Below are 21,318 nucleotides of genomic sequence, written 5' to 3'. Positions count from 1 at the left end.
GGGCGTTATGCAGTTCTGTAAAGTACTCGCAAAGGGGACATTCCATAACTGTTGCTATAGTCTAGTGATTACAAACAGGGGACAGCTCAGCCCCCACTCAAGGGGAGGGGGTTACACCAGAAGGCTTGGATCACAAAGCCACTTTAGGATTCATCCAGCAGAGTCTGTTCTTTGGCCCCCAGTGATTCATGTCCCTCCCGCCTGTAAAAAATACAGTTATCCTTCCAAGGGTCCCAAGAGTCTCCTCCCATTACCGCATTTGCTCAAAGTCCAGAGGCTCCGCAGTTGGGTGTTGGGTGAGGGGCTGACCCCCACCCCCCCCATTTTTTCTGTTTTTGGCCACTCCATGCTGCACGGTGTGCAGGATCTCAGTTCCCTGACCAGGGATCGACCCTGAGCCCCCTGCAGTGAAAGTGGAGTCCTAACCACTGCACCGCCTGGGGAGTCCCCGAACCCCCATATCTGCCCAAGGTGCATGAGAAGGAGAGCGGGAAGAGATGCTACAGAGGACGAGGGACCACAACAGCCAGGCCTGCGGGGGGGTGGGGGGGGGCACTGCAGCCAGGGGAGGTGCCCACTCAGCACGGGTGCCTGGGCTTCTGCACGGAGTTTCATCCTTGGGATTATGCGGGGTGGAGATGCGCACCCTGAAATTTACATCGAGTTTGTTTTACACACAAACAAGTGATGTGCAGCCCTTGGCTCTTCCAGCATCCCTCCGCAGAGCCCTTGGGCGACTGTGCTGGCGCTGGCTTGGCCTGGTCCTGGGCTCGAGGGGAAGCAGGTCGCACCCTCCAATGCAGAGCATGATGAGGACCTAGCCGGCCCCGGACCCTGAGGGCCTGACCTTGGGTTCACCAGGACAGAGGCCAGGGACATACACTTCCTCTCAGAGCCGGGCCAGGTCAGTGGAGGGACAATAGGAAATGTCCCACTTCCGACTTGCCCAGGGCCCGTATCTGTCAAATGGGAAGAGCGGCCCGGCTGTGTGCGCCTCACTGGACGGTAATGAGTGTCAGGTGGGAGGCTGGCCTCTTCAGGCGCTAGGAGGTGTGGGGGCACGCACCCACAGGTAGGATCAGCGTGCAGCGTTGTCCAGGGGCCCGGGTGCTGTGCGCCGTGCCTGGGGAGGCGGGCAGTGGGATAACCCCTCCAGACACATTTGGCCTCATCTGTTGAAGCTCAGCCTGCCGTACGCTGTGACTCAAGGCTCTTCCCCTCGGGAAACGCACACATGGGCCCCAGGAGATGTGTACCAACATATTTCAACAGCCCAAAGCGAGAGGCAGGCCAACTGTCCCTCCACAGGAAAATGGGTAAGTAACTTGTCGTGTGTATAGGCGAACAACATTCAGCAATGGAGATAAAGGATCTTTAGCTGTGTAAACGCACGACGAATGTCAAACGTAACGTGCAGAAGAGACCGGATACCAGGAAGAGGTAAGCAGCACTGCGCCGCTGACGTGAAGCTGGGAAACGGGCAGACGGCACTGAGCTCCGGGATCTCGGGTGAACAAAGAGGTGGGGAAGTGAGAGGAAATGTGGGACCGGGGGCCAAAAGAGGGTGGTTCTGGGGACTGGGATGCAGAGTGGTCTCAAGACGATAGGTAAAGTTTTCTTTCTTTCTTTTTTTTTTTTTTGCGTTATGCGGGCCTCTCACTGTTGCGGCCTCTCCCGTTGCGGAGCACAGGCTCCGGACGCGCAGGCTCAGCGGCCATGGCTCATGGGCCCAGCCGCTCCGCGGCATGTGGGATCCTCCCGGACCGGGGCACGAACCCGCGTCCCCTGCATCGGCAGGCGGACTCCCAACCACTGCGCCACCAGGGAAGTCCTAAAGTTTTCTTTCTTAATCTGGGTGGTGGGCATGGGAATGCCGGTTTCATTTTTATTGTCTTTAAAATAAAATATCCCCACGTTATAACCTTTTCTATATCTGGTACCTAGGATAATACATACAGAACGGCTTCCCAGGTGTCATCATGTCCTTTACACACGTTACCCTCCCTTAATCCTCACCACCCATCCATAACCACCTTGTTGTTGCCCCCATGAAAGATGGTCCATCGGGCTGCTGCTGGGGACCAGGCTCCGGGTCAGTGATGACATTTCCCAGCACCTCTGTCGCGCCTGGGTGGAGCCACGTGGCCAAGGTCCAGCCAGGGGAATGTGGGCACCGTCTTGATCCCTGGTCCCTAAACCCTCCACACAACCCCCCACGCGCTCCCTTCCTACGCTGACTGGGTGTTGACTTGGACACTGATGCCCATGGTGACTTTGGGAAACCACACTTGGAAGAGCCTCTGTGAGCCTGGGTCCCTGCACAGCTCCCTGGCTTGGAAGACCAGGCCACCCGCCTGCACGATCGTTGGATGTGACACAAGAGGAAGCAAACTTCTATTTTCTTGGGCCACTGAGATTTGGGCCTTAGGTATGACAGCGGGGGTCAGCAGACTATAGCCTGGGAGCCACATTTGTTACCTGCTTTCGTGTGGACCTGAGCTAAGAATGGTTTTCCATGCAAGGCTGGGGTGACTTCAGCTGTGCCGAAGCTGGGCTGGCCTCCCGTCTCCACACATCTCCTTGGTTCTGAGATTAACTTTTCAGTTCATGGTTCACGGTCCTGTGGGCTGGAGAGCTTATCCAAGGATAATAACCACGGGCTCATGAAATCATAGGATTCCTGGGGCTGGGCGGGACCACAGGGGGCCCTCTGCTCCATCTCCTTGTTGGACAGAGCGAGAGACTGGCCCACAGCAGGCAGGGCGGGCCAATCTCAAATGACCTCGTGTCGGGAGGTCTGGAAGCTGAGCCCTGGCGTCCTCTGGAGGCCTGGCCACCTTATGCTCTCTCCGCTCTGTGCCTGAGGCAGTGGTCCCTGCTCTGGGTCCCTGTACCAGGGGGTTAGCTAGAGAGCGGGAGTCCCTCCACATCTGGGTTTGAGCTCAGGTCATGGGCCCCCATCTGCTTTGCTGGGGCTCTGCGTCACATGGTGTGGAACAGAAACCCAGATCAAAGGAAGCCGTGTCCGCTGACCCTCTGTTCTTTTCCTGGGTGTGTCCCTTCCTCTGTGAGGAGGACGATGGGCAGGGCTGGATGTAGACATCCCTGGACGTCCCAGCAACAGCCTCGCCACCAGGAACACGCTCTGTGGCCATGAGCACAGCAAGCCCTCTTCCCATCTGCTGTTGGAGACTCTGACGGGATTCCCCTCGCTTTGTCGACACAGTGATGCCTCCTCCGACCTCCTGGAATCTGTCTCACTATCTTCCCCGGCAAAGACTGCTAATGACGAGTGAACGCCTTTTCTCATATTGACGTATTGACAAACTTGACCTCTGGGAAAGCGACCCAGCTTCCAGCTCTCCATCTGGTGGCCAGGGCTGTCTATACCCCACACGTCTGACACAGGAGCTTCCCACTCTGTTTTCCTCTTTTCGTCGGACGGGGGAGGCCTGCTCTGCTCGCCCGGACTCCTGGTTCCTTCATTGATCTGCGGGCACTGCCGGTGGTGGGGCTGCCTCAGCGGCTGCACCACAAAACCACGGCGCCCACTCAGTAGATCGGGCTGCTCCTGCTTGGTTCTCCTCTGAGCGTTCCTCGGACACCCAGGCTCCACCCGGAAGCCTGTACAGAGAGAGCACGGCTACGTGTGTGCCTCTGACCACCCGGACCCGGAAGTGCTTGGGGCACTTCCTCTTCCCTTCCATTGGTGGGAACTAATCACACGGTTCCACTCAGCTGCAAGGGAGGCTGGGAAACTGGCGGGGCACCGGCCCCCAGCATAACTACACCTCGGAAAGGGAGGCAGATACTGGCGGGTCAGCTGGTCATTTCTGCCCCTGGCTCAGGCCTCCCCATCTTGGCCTGGTAACGCTTCCTTTAACTTTCCACAATCTCAGCCATTGTGTGTTGATTTTATGGTCAGGTGATCAGATCTGAGGGCCATCTACCATCTGCCTTCAGATCTTCTGTGCCATCTCTTGTATGCTAGTGCTAGATGAGGGGACAGTGGGAAACTCGGCCAAGTACTGGGTTGAACTTTTGGCTAGACTTTGTGGGTGAGCAGACTGTCCCATATCCTCCACCAGCTGCGTCTCCTGCATTTCGATCTGCATTGCCGCTGGGATCACGGAAGCAGAAGGTGGGTGTTTTGGTGGAGGTATCTTTCTAGCTGAAGCAGGAGGGGCTGCTCTAAGACAGGGGCAGATTCTTAGCACCTCCGCCACAGCCCACGGGCCATTGTTAGTTGGCCACTGAGCCCCGAAGAAGCCTCAGAATCCTTCTTAACATAGAGCCCCAGGGGAAAATAAATGAAGGCCAATAAAATGAGAAAAGCAAAGACTGCTTATTCAGGTCTTGCTATAGCAAGGGAGTCATGTATCACGACTTTCATTTTGGCAGAGACTCAGAGGCAGGCAGGGGAGTGGGGTTTTGTTTTTAATTAATTTATTTTACTTATTTATTTTTGGCTGCATTGGGTCTTCGTTGCTGCGCATGGGCTTTCTCTAGTTGCGGTGCGCGGGCTTCTCATTGTGGTGGCTTCTCTTGCCGCGGAGCACAGGCTCTAGGTGCGCGGGCTTCAGTAGTTGTGGCTTGCGGGCTCTAGAGCGCAGGCTCAGTAGTTGTGGCGCATGGGCTTAGTTGCTCCGCGACATGTGGGATCTTCCTGGACCAGGGCTCTAACGCGTGTCCCCTACACTGGCAGGCGGATTCTTAACCACCGCGCCACCAGAGAAGTCCCAGAGTGGGTAAGTTTTATAGTGGAAAAAAGGGGACGGATATGCCGTGATTGGAGGCTGCTGGTCTGGGGAAGCTGTAGGAGGGCTAACCAGAAGCAGGCATCCTATGTGATGGGTTAGGGTGTATAGAGTAGATGCTGGAATCAGTTCCTTACTACTGATAACTGGTTTTCCAGAATCTCGGCTGTAGCAGTGAGGAAGGGTCTACTCCTTGCAGACAGATATGATGCCTGATACCACCTGGAAGGAAGCATCCTCTCCCTCAGGATTTCGGGAGACGATGAAAGTTGCAAATGGCTGAGCCTACAAATTAGCATGAAAACTCTGGGGAGGACACTCTGAAGTCACCCACGACGTGGGTATGTCCGACATCTAGAAGAGGCAGGCAGTGGGACCGGAGGATACATGACCAGCTCCTTCTTGCCAGAGAGCTTGGGGCTTCACCCGGTGATGCTGTGAGGGCAGACTTTTGCTCTGGTCTTTTCCCTCTTTTCTGCATAGGTGGTCCTGAAAGAGCAGTTCTGGGGTCAGTGGCCTGCGTTCAAATCCTGGCTTCACCGTGTGGGATCCTGGGCAATCTAATGACCCTTCAGAACCTCCCGATTGTAAAACTGGGGTGATGGCGGTGCCTGCCATGTTGGGCTGTTGGGCGGAATCCACGAGATAAAGGGGGAGAACACTTTGCCTGGGACCTTCCCTGAGTGACCGCTCGGCAAAGATACCCAAGGATCACGTTACTGTGTTTCTGTCTGTGCCATGCTGCTCCCAACCTGGCCTGTGTGCACCTAAGGGACTGGAGCTCTTCATCGTCACTGGAGGAACCCTTCCAGCAGAGCGTTTGTGTCTCGCTGCTTTTCCTCCAATAAACTCTCCAGAAAGAGTTGTCTGTTCCCAGAGGGCTCTGTTTGCCATGTGTGCCTCCACGATTCTTCCCGTCTTGCTTCTTCATTTGCACGCTTGTTATCCTGGGTCTGTGCTCTCTCCGTAGATGAAGAATGGGCTTCATCATAATCTGAGCCCCAAACAGGATCCTTTCGTGGCCAGAAATACGGCCCCCAGGACAGTGGTCCTGTGGCTATTATTACCGAGCCGGGATCCTGGGATACAGTAGGTACATAACAAAGTCATTCACACACAGCAATTGCCTAGTGTGTGCCAGGCACAGTGTAAATGCTTGAAGAAGAGTGGTTTTCCCCCTATTTACGGACGAGGCTCTGGGGTAAGTGACTTGCCATGGGCCACGGAGGGGCCGAGAGCCATGATTCGAAGGCCGGTCCAGCTCCAGGGATGCCTACTTAACTGCTCCGGTGCCCTGACCTCCCCGGTGGTAGCAATTTCCCTGCTCTCCCCGCCGCACCCACTTGCCTCCCAGCCCCTCCAGCTACAGCAAGTGTGGGGTAAATACTTGTCGTGGTGGAGTTGGAGCACGGACCACTGCTGACGCGTGTAAAATTCTGTACGCGCCCTCGGAGTTGGGGAAATGGGTGTCAGGGAAGGTTTTGGAGAAGGTGGGACATGGATTCTCTCAAAGACTGGTCATGGCGGCCCTGTCAGGCCTCATCAGCCCACCAGAAGGGCTGTGTCTAGCCCTCCAGCTGGGGCCTGTGCAGCCAGCGGGCCCAGATCTGCCTCTGAAGGACTTCAACACCGGCATGAAGAAACAGTCCCTATGTTTCAGAAGAGCCCGCTCAGCCCCGCCCAGCATCTGCTAGAGATTAAGGATCAGTGAATTCGCTCCCCGCCCGCCCCTGCCCTCGAGCGTTACTGGTTTGCTGTGTCTCTAAATGGACAGTTAAGATTAAAGTGAGTTCCAGGATTTTGTGCAATCCTTGAAGATAAGAAGTCCAGCTGGGGTTTGGAGCAGAATTCTTTGTGCTGCCGAAGCATTCCTGAGAGTCCAGTCACAGAGAGGCCGAGCTTCCCACGTGTACCGCTTGCCGTCACCAGCTGGGGGGGCTGGCGGGGGGCTGGGGCCCAGATCGGATGGCATTTCATTCACGCCTTCATTCAGAGACTTGCTGAGTTCCTGCTCTGGGCTGGTACCTTGCCCAGTGCCGGGAATACAATGATGAGAAAGAAAGGAAAACCAAAAGTACCCCCAGCCTGTTCCTGCTCCGGAGAAGCTAGCCCTGTAGAGGAGAGGAGAGATTTAGCCAAGTAGCCGGGAACTGAGTGTAATTACCTGGGCGGGAGGTGCTGAAAAGGCAGGTGCCGGAACCACGGAAGAAGCAACGGGACCAGAGCTGTCTCGGGGGCCGGGGAGGGGTGGGGGCTTCCTGGAGGAAGCGGCTTTTGAGGAAGCGGCTTTTGACGGATGAGTAGGAACTAGTGAGGGGGAGGGACAGCCTGTGCTCCGTGGCTGGAGGGAGTGGGGCCGGTCCAGGGCTCTAAGGAGGTGACGCTGGAGCAAAGGCACAGGCGACAGTGGGGAGGCAGTGGGACAGGTTGGTGAGAATGGATGGCCAGCCGGGCTGGAGCAAGGTCCTGGAATGGACCCTGTAGTCTCGGAGAGATCCCGGCGTTTGGGAAGACAGGGGAGCATGGAACGTCACCATTTACTGACCGATGAGGCAGTATTTCAATATTTTGTGCCCCGTCCCAGTGGTCCTGTGTCCCAGAGGCACTGCAGCCCTGGAGCAATGGGAAGATTTTCATGGGAGTAGAGTGTGTGGTGGGGATGTCATCAGGCGGCATCTGGCTAAGCCCCGCTGACTGCAGGGTGAGGACAGGCTGTCAAGGACGTGAAGGGGATGTACCACCAGGTACCAGGGTCCCACTGTCCTCTGGGCGCGAGAGGGCGCTGGACACTCGGCCAGGCTGGGCAGGGTGGACGTGGGGTGGACCTGGAGTGGAGGAGTGCTGGGCTCTGGGTCTGCCTGGGTGAGTCCACCTTGAAGCCTCCTTTCCTGGCGCAGGTGGCAAATTCGGCAGTGTCTCCGTCCCTTCGTCGTGTGGTCGATTCTGGGGAATGACTTTGTACTTTTCCTTCTCCTTTTCAGACACAGCTGACCTCTTCCTGCCCAGGAGGGCCTCAGGGCCTTAGTTTGTTGTAGACTGGCTTCCCACCAAGTCAGACCCCCAGGCGAAGATTCGGATGCAAATAATTTACATTGGCGGTGACGCTAGGAGTCACTCGGGGCGGGGCCACCGACGGGAGTGTGCCTGACTGAGCGGGCCTCTGAGTCGTCCCGATGAGGGTGGTGACGGTGCTGGGGTGCTTCTTGGCCCTTCTCATCCCTTATTCTTCGAGGGTCATTCTGGGCTTTCGATCCCCTGCATTCGTGGACAGAGCAACCCCACGTCAGAGAAGCATGGCGAGCGGGGGTCGCTGTGGGAGGGAGCTGTGTGCCGGCGGCCTTGGGGCAGGTTGCGGGCATGTGGGCGGGGCATCCGCCCGGTGGGGATGGCCCGTCCTTTGCACTGTTCAGATCGCTTGAGGCTCTCTGTAAGCCCATCCTGTCCTGTCTTTGACGCTTCAGTGTGGTGGCTCTTAGCACCCCCCCACGCCCACCCCAGAAAACACCTCCCTTCAGGAGAGCTGGTGGGACGAGCTGCAGCACTGTCACTGCAGTGCCCTCCACGGCATCAGCGAGACGCCCCGCCCTGCACCCACGCCCTGTACCCGCACTTCTCCTGGCCTGGGCTGCTTGCTGTGAAATAACCGCAGCCTTCCAGCCCCGGGGTGGCTGCTGTGATTGCCCATGACTGTCATCCCCAGGGCGGCAGCCCCAGGAGGGGGCCCAGGACGATGCCTCCCTGCCCCCGTCACACAGAGAGGGGGCGGAGAGGTAGGTCGGAGAGACTCCTGTCTTTGCTTCACGCTCAGCTGCCGGGAGGAACCCAGAGCCAGAAGGCAATTGTCACGTCAGGGTCACAGGGACCCTTGTAAACTGCCCTGAAGGAAGGGCTTCATCCCTGGGGACTGGGACCCTTGTAAACTGCCCTGAAGGAAGGGCTTCATCCCTGGGGACTGGGACCTCTCATCCTCCAGAGTGTGAAGCTGTGGGGTCGGGAAGCGCAGGTTCCCCCCGGTGGGCACGGGAAGCCGTAGCGAGAAGGCTCACTCCGCCCTCCACACCTTGGCTCGGGGACACGTGTCTTCTAACTACTGGGGTCAGAGCAGTCACTGTACGGTGGCCATAGGTTCAAAATGCATATTGTACCTTGAAGGACAACGGTTCAAAATATATACTGAAAGTTTCTCTTTTCTCTTTCACTTCATATACTTCTATCAAAATGAAATTCACTAACATGTAATTATCCACTTTAAAGTGAGCAATTCAGCGGCATTGAGTGCGTTCACAATGTCGGGTGACCATCACCTCTATCTAGCTCTCCAACATTTTTATCGCCCCACAAGAACACCCCACAGCCATGAAACCATCGCTGCCGTCCTCTTCCTCCCGTCTCCTGGCAACTGCTGATCGGCTCTCTGTCTCCACAGACCTGCTTATTCTGAATGTTTTATATGCATGGGATCGAACGATGCGTGGGTCTTCCGCGCCTGGTTTCTTTCACCGAGTGATGTTTTCTCGGTCCATCCCCGTTGCAGCATGGACCAGTACTACTTCCCCTTTTGTGACTGAATGATACTCCGCTGCGCGGTAGACTGCGTTTGTTCATCCATTCTCCTGTTGCCGGGCACTTGGGCTGTTTCTAGCTTTTGGCTATTAGACACTGTATCTTGAAGGACAGTGTCCTAGCTCCACAGTGGTCATTGTCAAGCCGAGGCAGTAGCTAAGCCTTTCAGGAGCCTTTTATATTCTAGCAGGCTGGAGGTTCTGGGTGACAAGGTATGAGACAGGATCCGTGGGTCCCGGGGTCATGGTCCCATTGTCACTCTACCTTCACCATGACGGGGATCTGCTGGCCTGAGGCACATCCTGCTGGACCCTGTGTTGTTGAGTGAGATGCCCTGTGAGGTCGTGGTGAATGCTGTTGGCAGAGGCTGTGTGGACAGGGAAAGAGAACCCACGCCTGGAGCACTGACCAATGCAGGAAGGCAAATTGCCTCCAGGGCAGAAAGGCTGATGGTTCTGATATACTCGCCTTGACACAGGGATGCTGGCTGGCTGCGCGGAGGAATGGCCGTCGCCCTGTGCGGGGCTCAGCGGTGGTGTTGCTGCTGACAGCTGCACACTCAGCAGGGGCAGAAGCTAGAGCAGCCCCGGTGAGAGGGGCCTGAGGTCGGTGGGCCGCTGCAGAGTCCCCAGCCTCAGCGGCACGCAGCTCTGTTCCCGCACTCATTGTTCAAGCCCTGGGTGATGAGAGAGAGGCTGGCTGACCCTCTCCAGGCGAGCATCCCGCCTTCGTGGCTGTGCTCACACCAGTGCCCCCCAGAGACCATCACCTGCAGGGGAGCCCACCTACCTCTCGCCAAGACCTCCGGGTCCCTGACCTTCCAATCCTGCTCCTTTCAAGCCACTTACCCCTGCCCCAGACGCATGGTGTATGCTAATCTTCTGCCGTTTCTGCTGCCACACGAAGTTGATGACAAGCTTCCTGCTTGACGCTCTGTCTTTCAGGGCCACCCCCAAGTGAGGGGGGCTGGAGCATGGTGGGTGCTGTGGTCTTGACGGGCGTGAGTCACTAGGCGGCCAGTGGGTGGGGAGGGGTGGAAATTACCCGTTAGGAAACCATGAATGGCGTGTGCAGAAGGAAGGCCGAGTGGCCATGGAGTAGAGGCAGAATAGGCTGAACCCCCCCCTGTGGTTTTGTCATTTATTGAATGGTGCAAATCCACAGCTATTTTTTTTTATTGCTCTTGGTAATGCTTTTAAAATTTTGCAATAAACCCATTCAGTGGCAACCAGCAGAAACATGAAAATCGCACTTAAAAAAACGATTGAAGTTTGATTCCTTTTCCTCGAGAAAGTGGAACATTTAACTTGTATGAACTCGGTGTGGACCTTGAGCTCCAACGTGGGGCAGTGGTGACAACGCTGAGTGGGCGGGAGCCAGAGGGCACGGCTGTGGGTGTGGTACCAGCTGGTCACCAGTGGGCGGTCCCCCGAAGCCTGGGGCAATGGCACAGGTGCCGCCGCAGGTCAGGGGCACGTGACTCCGAAGCCCGTCATTTTTTTCAGAGGGAACGTCTGTTCTTTGAAATGGATTTTGCTTGCTTTTTTATTCCAAGTCTTGTTGTACGCGCATCCTCAGAAGAACTTGGCGAGCCATTGAGTGACTCCTGTTCAGATTAGCGACATCAGTTGTTTCAAGCAAGAAATCAGTTAAATTAATTCCAAAAATGTTTTGCTTTTTTTTTTTTAATCCAGTGGATGGAATATAGGTAAAGCAATTGGAAGTTCATTCGAACAAATGTGAAATAGCTGATGTCCTGTCAATCCTGGTGCAAATTCAGTAACAAAACAAACCCTTCAACATTGAAATTTTGTTCATCTTGAAGGGGTTTACGAGATGAATTTGGAAGGATCACAGCACTGTGATAAAAAATACAATATTTTGACTAAATTAAGAAATCCATTATTATTGGGAACTGCTTGTGGTTTGTATGAAATTCCTAACTGCATTTAAGCTAGCTTGATGTGTGGCCAATAGATATAGAAGGTGGAGTCATCAAAATGGACTTCCCTGGCGGTCCAGTGGTTAAGACTCTGCGCTTCCACTGCAGGGGGCACGGGTTCGATCCCTGGTCGGGGAACTAAGGTACCGCATGCCGCGTGGTGCGGCCAAAAAATTAAAATTAAAATTAAACTGAACTATAAAATTTGTTTCAAAGGTGATGTGTCATTAAAGAAAAAACCCTTCAGCGTAGCAGCTTGTACGTTCTCTGTTTGCTGCATGCCATCTGAGTTCAGAAATGTCTGGGCCATCGAAGAATTACCTGGGATGGTATTGAACGTTTTGGAAAAGGAGTCTTTTGCATTGGATTGAAATTCGCTGGGAGAGCTTTCATCAAACGTTTTGACAAAGAGTCAAAGCACGTGAGCTTTTGAATCTTTTAAGAATTGTCATGATTGAAAACAAAGTCTGCAGAGTTGAGGCCACTGATGCTTATCCCTCTGAAAGCAAAGGAGGAAACAGACAAATTTAACTGGAGGGCTCAGACAGTGCATAAGATCCAATTTCAAGTTGTATAATTGTGCTTCGGAAAATCGTACTTGTGGGAAGAATGTTTTGAGGGCGCTTTTAGGTTTAATTGGATACATTTACTTCCTGAAGCTAAATGGAACAAAATTGAGAGAGCTGTTCAAGGGAATCACGTGTAGAGACCACCCATCTGAATGTTGCCTGATAAATAGACTTGCCGAAGAAAGGCTCTCTGAGTAGAGATGCACCTGAAAGAATATTGGGGTTGAAATATGTACACGTTTAGGTAAAACAAAAACAACAAACCAAGACTCCAAACAAATAAACCTAAGATTGCAAATACCCTCCGTTCAGCAGAAATTGCTTTGAGCTTATCGGGTATCTCAGCATTTATCAAGAATATATTTTCTCAAATAGAAATACTATGGTTTACAGAGAAAGGGCTAGCAAAGGCCTCAAGGAATTCAGATTAATTCCCATAAATTTGAATGATCTGCCAGCAATTTCATGAAAAACATAAAAAATAAGACCAACTTGGAATAAACACCAGCAATGAGCATTAAAGGTCCGCGCGGCCGAGATGGGTAACGGACCAAGGATGATAAATACAGACACACGTTTTATTTCACTTTAATGTACTCAGATGTATTTTCCTACTTTTAGAAAGCATTTTATTTTGGGACATAGTTTTGGGATCGAACTATTTTACAGAATCTCCATTACAATACAACCAACTTGCAGGTGAAAGCGCGTTGCCAGCCCGGGTAACTTTGGTTACGGCTGACACCCCTCCGCGGCTGTGTCTGTACTTATAATGCCTGGTACGGTGCCAGGCACTCAGCTCAGTCATGTGGAACTCTAAAATTGGTGTTTATCTTAATGTGGTCTCAAAAAAAATTCTTTTTCATGAAATTTCTGGCAAATCATTCAAGTTCATGGGAATCAATCTGACTTCCTTGAGGCCCTCACTAGCTCTTTCGCTGTCGACCGTCGTATTTTTATTTGAGGAATATCCTCTCGATGGAGTCTGGGATGTCCCGCGGTGGGGATGAACCCAGCGTCACCCTAGCTGGGCTGAGCGAGAGAGATGGCATCGGCCACGACCCCCTGGGCGCCGTCTGGGGAGCACTGCCCCTCAGGCGCCAACTCTGGACCGTAGCCCCGGGGGCACAGGCCCCTTCAGGTCAGACCGGCTCCTCAGCGTGTCCCTGCAGCCAGGACCCAGTGGCCTCCAGACATCTCTTTCCCTCTGCACCCAGACCCTGGGGGAAGGCAGGGTCTCAGCCTTAGGTTGTGGGGAGCAGAGGGCTGGCTGCTCCGGGCCAGCTGTGCGACTTGCTCTGGCTTCTGGTAGCAGATGAGCTTGCGGGCTTCAGCGCAGAGGGTTCCGTGGAGGGGCCTCTAGACGGGAGGGGGATGCAGGGACAGGCCGGCCCAGGCCTGAGGGCCACCTTCCACTGTCTCAGATGGGGGTGCCCGGGGAGCACTGTGCTCCTAGGCGTGGGACCGGTGGGCTGGACCCCTGCGAGGATGGACCAGGAGGGTGGCCAGCGGGTGCGGCCACGGGGCCTGGACCCAGCCTGGCTCTTGCTTGCTTTCAGACCCCGGAGCTCACCCAGACTCCTGCGGCTGCTGCAGAGGGCAGGGCCTGAGCTGGGGAGACCGTCTTGGGGCGGGGTGCCCCTCAGGAGGCGCAGTGCTGCCTCGTGGAAGGCGGGAGGTGGGGACGTGGCGTCTGCAGCCCTCGCCGGCCGGCCTGGTCTGTGGGAGGCCCGGCGGGGTGAGTCATGGGAGCTCAGAGCTGAGCGGAACGGGGCCCAGCTGTTCGCAGGGCGGCGCGGACGTCCCTGTGTTATTGCAAACTGAGCGGGGGTAGGGGTGTGGGCGGGTCCCGCGTGCTGACCTCCCTGGGAAAGGCTGTTGCAGGCCGCAGGCTGCCGGGTGGGTACGGCTCCCCCCGGGTCCAGCCTGCACCGTCTGGCACTGAGGACTTTCCGGGGACCTGAGCCCTTGTGTGCTGGAGCCGGGAGGGTCCTGGGCACACGGCACAGCTGGTCCCCCTGGTCAGGTCTGGGTAGCTGGACAACGTTGGCTGTCTCTCCTGATACGATGGCCTGGGATGGGGAAACCGAGGCACCCAGAAATCAAGTAACAGGCCCAAGGCCCCGAGGTCACCAGGCTTGGAACCCAGAGTTTCCTGGGAATAAATCACTGCTGTCTGTTCTGAGAGCTGTGGTCCAGCCCAGGTGACGAGTGCTTGGCAGTGACCCAGCGCCCCCTCCAGACACGCACATTAGGCTGTTTCTCCCACTAGCAGGAGGCAGCCTCTGGAATCTTCTGCTCCCGCCCCCTGGCAGGTATTTCCACCTGATGAGAACTGATGGGCCATGTGACATTTGGGCCAGATGAGGGTGTTCAGAGGCTCCAGTCTCCAGGGCTGCAGGAACACTACACCTCACAGCGAGCAGCGGACACCCACCCTGGCTGCTGGATTCTGGACGCCCCTTTCCACACCCGAGCTCCCGCTCAGGAGGCCCTCCCTGCAGACCAGACCCCCCCGCCCCAATCCTCTCGGTCCCTCTCTCCCTCCCTGCGAAGCCCCTGGAGACTCCAGGCTCGGAGCCACTGCCTGCATCACCCCACGGCCTTCTCCTCTGTGTCTGTGTCTGTCCTCTTCTCATAAGGACACCGGTCCTTGGGCTTAGGCCCACCCTAACCGAGGAGGATCTTTTCTCCATCCTTAACTAATTACATCTGCACAGACCCTATTTCCCAAGGAGTCACATGCCGAGGTTCTGGGTGGACACGAATTTGGGAGGGGCACTATTCAATCTACTTTCTTATGAAGAGGCAGAGCTAATCAGAGAACGCAGGAAGCACAGACCTCCTCGGCTTCCTGGTTACTGGCCCCTGATTGACAGGTATGTTAACACTACCTGGCTGGATGGTCGTAACACAAGAGACTTCATTATTTGCATACGTTCAGGGCTCATTTAGACTTACCCACTTTTTTTCACCCAACTTTCTATGCACTCCTTCTCTTCTTACAAACATTCCTTCCATCTGGAATCACGTAAGGATATGCCCGGAATTCTCCCTTTAGGATTTCCTGCAGAGATAGTCCGTCGCTGGTGAACTCTCTCTGTGTTGTTATCATCCTGAAAATGTCTTTATTTTGCCCTCATTCTTGGAAAGCATTTTCGCTGGGTATTTTCTTTCAGCTCATTGAAGATGGCCTTTCACGGGCTTCTGGTTTTCATTCCTGTATCGGACAAGTCAGCCGTTAATGTTACTCTTTAGAAAGTAATCTGTCTCCTTCTCTGGCTCTTTTTCAAATACATTTGACCTTTGAACACCACGGGGCTTAGCGACTCCGAACCCCGGCTCCCACCATGCTGTCAAAAATTTGCATATAACTTTTGACTCCCCCCGGAGCTTGACTATTAATAGCTTACGGTTGACCGGAAGTCTTACTGATATCATAAACAGTTGATTATACATATTTTGTATGTTGTATGTATTGTACATGGTATTTTTAAAATAAAGTAAGCTAGAGAAAAGAAAATGTTATTAAGAAACTTGTAAGGAAAAGAAAATACATTTAGAGTATTTATTTATCCATTCTATAAGTTTACATTATCTGTTTACAGGATGAATCGTCTGCCGGTACCTATAGCAATATTGTCTTATATGATACAAAACACAGTACATGTTAATATGTATGACTAGCAGTGGACATCAAAAATGAAAAGATAACGTGAAAAAAATCATTTATATACAGGTGTAACGATTCATGCATTCATAACAAAGACACGGCAGTACGATTGCTTTATGGTCACCTGGTGTCATCAGTACAATTGCCTCACAGTAGCCTAACCTAACACTAACAAATGAATCGTTATAAAATGTTTATGGCATACGGTATTACTGTCATGTTCATAATACAGTATTGGAAACATTGTTACATTAGAAAAAACACCTCTGATGATAGGCTGGTACTGTTTCCGTAGTATCTTCAATTAGGAGAGAGAGAGAGAGAGGCATACAGTAAGGTAATGTGATTGTTTGGAAGCAAAGTTATGAAACAGTAAGAAAATGAGCACATTATTAATTTTATATTAAATATCATTCACCTTATGCCTACGTCAGGATAGAACCGTATCTACATAGATTTTATGCATTCATGACGTGTGTCTTTTTCTTAATTTTTTCGATATTTCTAGCTATGTGGTTTGTCTGCGAGTTTTTTCCTATTGTCTCGAATCTCCAAAAATTTTTCCAATATACTTGTTGGAAAAAAATCTATGTTGAAGTGGATCCGCTCAGTTCAAACCTGTGTGGTTCAAGGGTCAACTGTAGTTCTCTTTCTCTCTGTAGTTTTGCTAAGATGAGTCTAGGTGTAGATTCCCTTTTGTTAATCCTACTTGGGGTTCATCGGGCTTTTCTGGGGATATTTTGTGTGTGTGAGTTCCACCAGTTCTATAAAATTCTCAGACGTCCCCTCTTCAAGTATTACTCTGAGCTTCTGTTTTTTCTCACCTTCTGGAGCGTGGTTAGACCAAGTCATTCTTTTCTCCATGTCACCAAACCTGACACCTTTCCCATCTTCTTGCCTCTCTGCGCTGCAACCTCTAGAACATCTCTGCTCTGTTCTTTGCTTCAGTGCTGTTCCTTCAGTTGAATTGGGTATACTATGAAAATCAAAATCCAATAAATAATTTTAATGAATGTATTTTTCATTCCCAGGTTTCTCCTTGTTTTTACCCTATTGGTTCCTTTTGAATAGTTTCCTGTAGATTTTTCCATCTGGCTCTGATTTCTTTAGGCTTGATAGAGACGTAGTTGTTTTATAATCTATCTGATTTTTCCAGTGTCTGAGCTCTGTGGGTGTGTTTCCTCTCCTGTTGCTCACTCTTTGGGTTACGCGCCCTTCTGCGCTTGTACTGAGACCTGCTTGCTGTCGTGAGTAGATAATTTGTGGAATTCCTTTGAGGTCGAGGCTAAGTGGGGAAAGTCCACATTTGGTCCTTCTGGGTCCTGGGCCACCACAGAGCCAGGGTCACTTTGAGGTAAATTCAGGTGACTCCAGCCCCACGCTCTGTCCTGAGGTGGCTCCCCTGTGGTCCCTGGGGGGGGGCCTTTAGTGCGTCTGTTTCTGGTTCACTTGTGTCCTGAGAGTGGGGCCCTTCATGCTCTAGGCTTTACGAGTTGTGCCTCCTGGGGGCTGTCCAGGGCGTGCGGGCCTGGGCTGGGGTCTCTGTGTCTTGAGGCTATTGAAACCCAAGGTCCCTTTGGCTTTTCCACAAGTTCTCAATTAAGAACATGTTCAGCTGCACTCACGTCTGTGGGCCTGCCCCCCTTAGACTGTGGCCTCCTTATTCCTTACTATCTTGTTACCTCATTGCTTTAAAAAACTTTTTAAAGCACTTTTGTTCCTCAGTGAGAGATTGGCCTGATTAACCTAATCTGTCCTTTTACCAGAAGTGTAAGTGAAGGAAACCTCCCACATCCCCGCATCTTCTCATCCATCCGTCCAACCATCCATGGAAACAACTTAGGTTGTTTCCACGTCTTGGCTATTGTAAATAATGCTGCAGCAAACCTGGGGGTGCAGATGTCTTTTGAAGATAGAGATTTTATTTCCTTTGGATAAATACCCAGAAGTGGAGTTGCTGGATCATATTGTAGTTCTATTTTTAAGTTTTTGAGGAACCGCCGTGCTAAGTTCCATAGTGGCTGCACCAATTTACATGGCTACCAACGAGGGGTTCCCTTTTCTCAAAGTCCTTGCCAACGTTTGTTATCTCTTATCTCTTTGGTAATAGTCACTCTAACAGGTGTGAGATGATATCTCATTATGGTTTTGATTTGCATTTCTCTGATGATTAGCGATGTTGAGTATCTTTTCATGTACCCATTGATCATTTGTATATGTCTTCTTTGGAAAATTGTCTATTCAGTTACTCTGCCAATTTTGAAATCAAATTATTATCAACTTTTGTTACTTCATAGCATGCATTCTTTTTTTTTTTTTTTTTTTGGTGGTACGCGGGTCTCTCACTGTTGTGGCCTCTCCCGTTGCGGAGCACAGGCTCCGAACGCGCAGGCTCAGCAGCCATGGCTCACGGGCACAGCCGCTCCGCGGCATGTGGGATCTTCCCAGACCGGGGCACGAACCTGTGTGCCCTGCATCAGCAGGCGGACTCTCAACCGCTGCGCCACCAGGGAAGCCCAGAACTTCGTTCTTAATATAACTTAGCTATTAGTCCTTTATCAACTATATGATTTGCAAATATTTTCTCCTATTCTGTAGGTTTTGCCTTTTCATTTTGTTGATGTTTTCCTTTGCTTTGCAGAAGATTTTAGTTTGACGTAGTTCTCCTTGTTTATTGTTACTTTTTGTTGCCTTTGCTTTTAGTGTCAAATCCAAAATCTTTGCCAACTTGTTGTCCTGAATCAACTTCTTCCAAACTTCTGCTAATGTTGATATTTTGATCTCTTCCCATTAATCAAGAATGTTCCTAATGGTACCTAGAATGGTGAACACTTTCTAGAAAGCTTTCAATTTACTTGTCCCAGCTGCATCAAAGGAATCACTGTCTATGGCAGCTGTCACCTTACAAAATGTATTTCTTAAATAATAAGACTTGAGAGTGGAAATTCCTCCTTGACCCAGGGGCTGCAGAACGGATGCTGTGTTATCAGCAAGGAAACAACACTGATCTCATTGTACATCATCTCCATCAGAGCTCTGGGGTGACCAGGTGCATCGTCAATGAGCAGTACTATTTTTAAAGGAATCTTTTGTTCTGAGCAGTAGATCTCAACAATGGGCTTGAAATATTCAGCGAACCATGTAGTTAACGGATGTGCTGTCATCCAGGCTTTGTTGCTCCATGTATAGAGCACAGGCAGAGTAGATTTAGCATTATTCTCATGGGCCCTGGGATTCTGGGAATGGTAAATGAGCACTGACTTCAACTTAAAGTCGCCAGCTGCATTAGCCCCTAACGTGAGAGTCAGCCTGTCCTTTGAAGCCAGGCATTGACTTCTCCTCTCTGGCTATGAAAGTCCTGGATGGTGTCTTCTGCCTGGAGAGGCTGTTTTGTCTACACTGAATATCTGTTGCGTGGTGTAGCGCCTTCATGAATGATCTCAGCTGGATCTTCTGGATAACTGGCTGCAGCTTCTCCATCAGCACTTGCTGCTTCCCCTGGCACTTCGACGTTACGAGACGGCTTCTCTCCTTAAACCTCTTCAGCCGACGTCTGTCCGCTTCAGACTTTCCTTCTGCAGCTTCCTCGCCTCTCTCAGCCTTCACAGAATTGAAGAGCGTTAGGACCTTGCTCTGGATGAGACTTTGGCTTAAGGGAACGTTGGGCTGCTCTGATCTTCTATCCAGGCCACTCGAACTTTCTCCATACCAGCAATAAGGCTGTTTTGCTTTCCTATCATTCGTGTCTTCACCGGAGCAGCGCTTTTAATTTCCTGCAAGGACTTTCCTTTGCCTTCACACCTTGGCAAACTGTTTGGTACAAGAGGCCCAGCTTTAGGCCTATCTCAGCTCTTGACATGCCCTTCTCACCAAGCTTCGTCATCTCTAGCTTTTGATTTAAAGTGAGAGCCGTGCAGCTCTCCCTTTCACTTGAACTCTTGGAGGTCATGGTAGGGTTATTAATTGGCCTGATTTCAATACTGTTGTGTCTCAGGGCAAAGGAAGGCCCTAGGAGGGAGAGAGAGAGACGGGGAACAGCCGGTCGGTGGGCCAGCCGGAACACACACATTGATCAATTCAGTTCACCGTCTTATATGGGTGCTGTTCATGGCTCCCCAAGCAATTACGGTAGTAACCTCGAAGGTCACAGATCACCATAATAGATATAACATTAATGAAAAAGTTTGAAATATTGGGAAAATTCCCCAAATGTGACACAGAGACACAAAATGAGCAAACGCTGTTGGAAAAATGGTACCGATAGACTTGTTCAACACAAACCTTTAATTTGTAAAAAACACAGTATCTGCAAGGTGCAGTAAAGTGAGGTCTGTCTGTATTGAAAGGACTATCTCTTCTCTATTGTATAGTTTTGGCTCCTTTGTTGTAAGTGAATAGACCATATATATGTGGGTTCATTTTGGGGCTCTCTATTCTGTTCCCTTGGTTTATGTGTGTGTTTTTATGCCTGTACCATACTGTTTTGATTACTATAGTTTTGTAACATAATTTGAAAGCAGGAATTGTGATGCCTCCAGCTTTGTTCTTCTTTCTCAAGATTGCTTTGGTTATTTGGTTTCATACAAACTAGGATTGTTGGTTCTTTTTCTTTTTTTTTTGGCTGCGCCACATGGCTTGTGGGATGTTCCCTAAACAGGGATTGAACCCAGGCCACATTAGTGAAAGCCTGGAATCCTAACTACTAGGTCACCAGGGAACTTTCCTGGTGTTTTTTGTCTTTTTTGTTTTTAATGACTGTTGTTTTATTTTATTTATTTATTTTTAAAAATGCACCATTTCATTTTATTTTTTATTTACTGCTTTTTAGGCTGTGCCGCACGGCATGTGGGATCTTAGATCCCTGACCAGGGATCAGACTTGCACTGCCCGTAGTAGAAGTGCAGAGTCTTAACCACTGGACTGCCAGGGAAGTCCCTGTCGGTTCTATTTCTATGCAAGATGCCATTGGAATTGTACTGAATCTGCAGATCGCTTTGGGTAGTGTGGACATTTTAACAACATGAATTCTTCCAATTTATGAGCATGGAATATCTTCCCATTTATTTGTACCTTCTTTAATGTCAAGGAAAATTATTTAAAGCTTGAAAATAAGAAAAAAAAAAAGCTATCCTTTCTAAGTCATCCTGGGGCAGTATTTAAGGCTACACAAGGAATTTCCTTATCTAGAGAATGTGCCTGTGGACTTTGCTGTTTACTATTAATTAAGAGTTTGGACTTTGTGAAGTTATGTTAACTTGCAGATTTGCATCTGGCGGTAAGGTGACCCCCAAGGGTTACAGTTCTCTTGCCGGTGGGACCCTGACCTGTGTCACCTTTAACTCACCTGCCCTGATCCTCAAACTGTTGCAGCCTCTTTTTGGTTCCTGTATTAATGAGCTAATGAATTGTTGATCCATGTTCATTTTATATTTGTGTGACAGCCTTGCTTTCAGTTTTCTGAAAGTTACACTCTGACAGCCTCAGAGAAGAGTGAGCAACCTGCAGCTGTGTCCTGTGCAGAGATCACATGCCGGTGTTGGGTCTCGGGCCAGACCAGACCCCCGACGTCTGTGGCCCCCCTGCACTCGGCTCCCCCGTCACACAGGGCCCATTATACCATCGGTCGGAGGTTCTCCTAAGGACCAAATGAGACCCCATTAAGCTCTGCGGTAACAGCTATAATAATGATACTAGGAGGAAGCCTCAGTCTCCATCACCTCCACCCATAACAGGGAAGGCCCCATTTAAAACCTGGGGCGGGGATCAGACAGACACCCTCCACCCTCTGCCTGCTGGATCCTTCTACGTGGGTGG

Source organism: Tursiops truncatus, chromosome 6 (genome assembly GCF_011762595.2).
Source record: "Tursiops truncatus isolate mTurTru1 chromosome 6, mTurTru1.mat.Y, whole genome shotgun sequence".
NCBI classification, from domain to species: Eukaryota; Metazoa; Chordata; class Mammalia; order Artiodactyla; family Delphinidae; genus Tursiops; species Tursiops truncatus.
The sequence above is the reverse complement of the archived record's forward strand: the minus strand, read 5'-3'. Positions refer to the sequence as shown.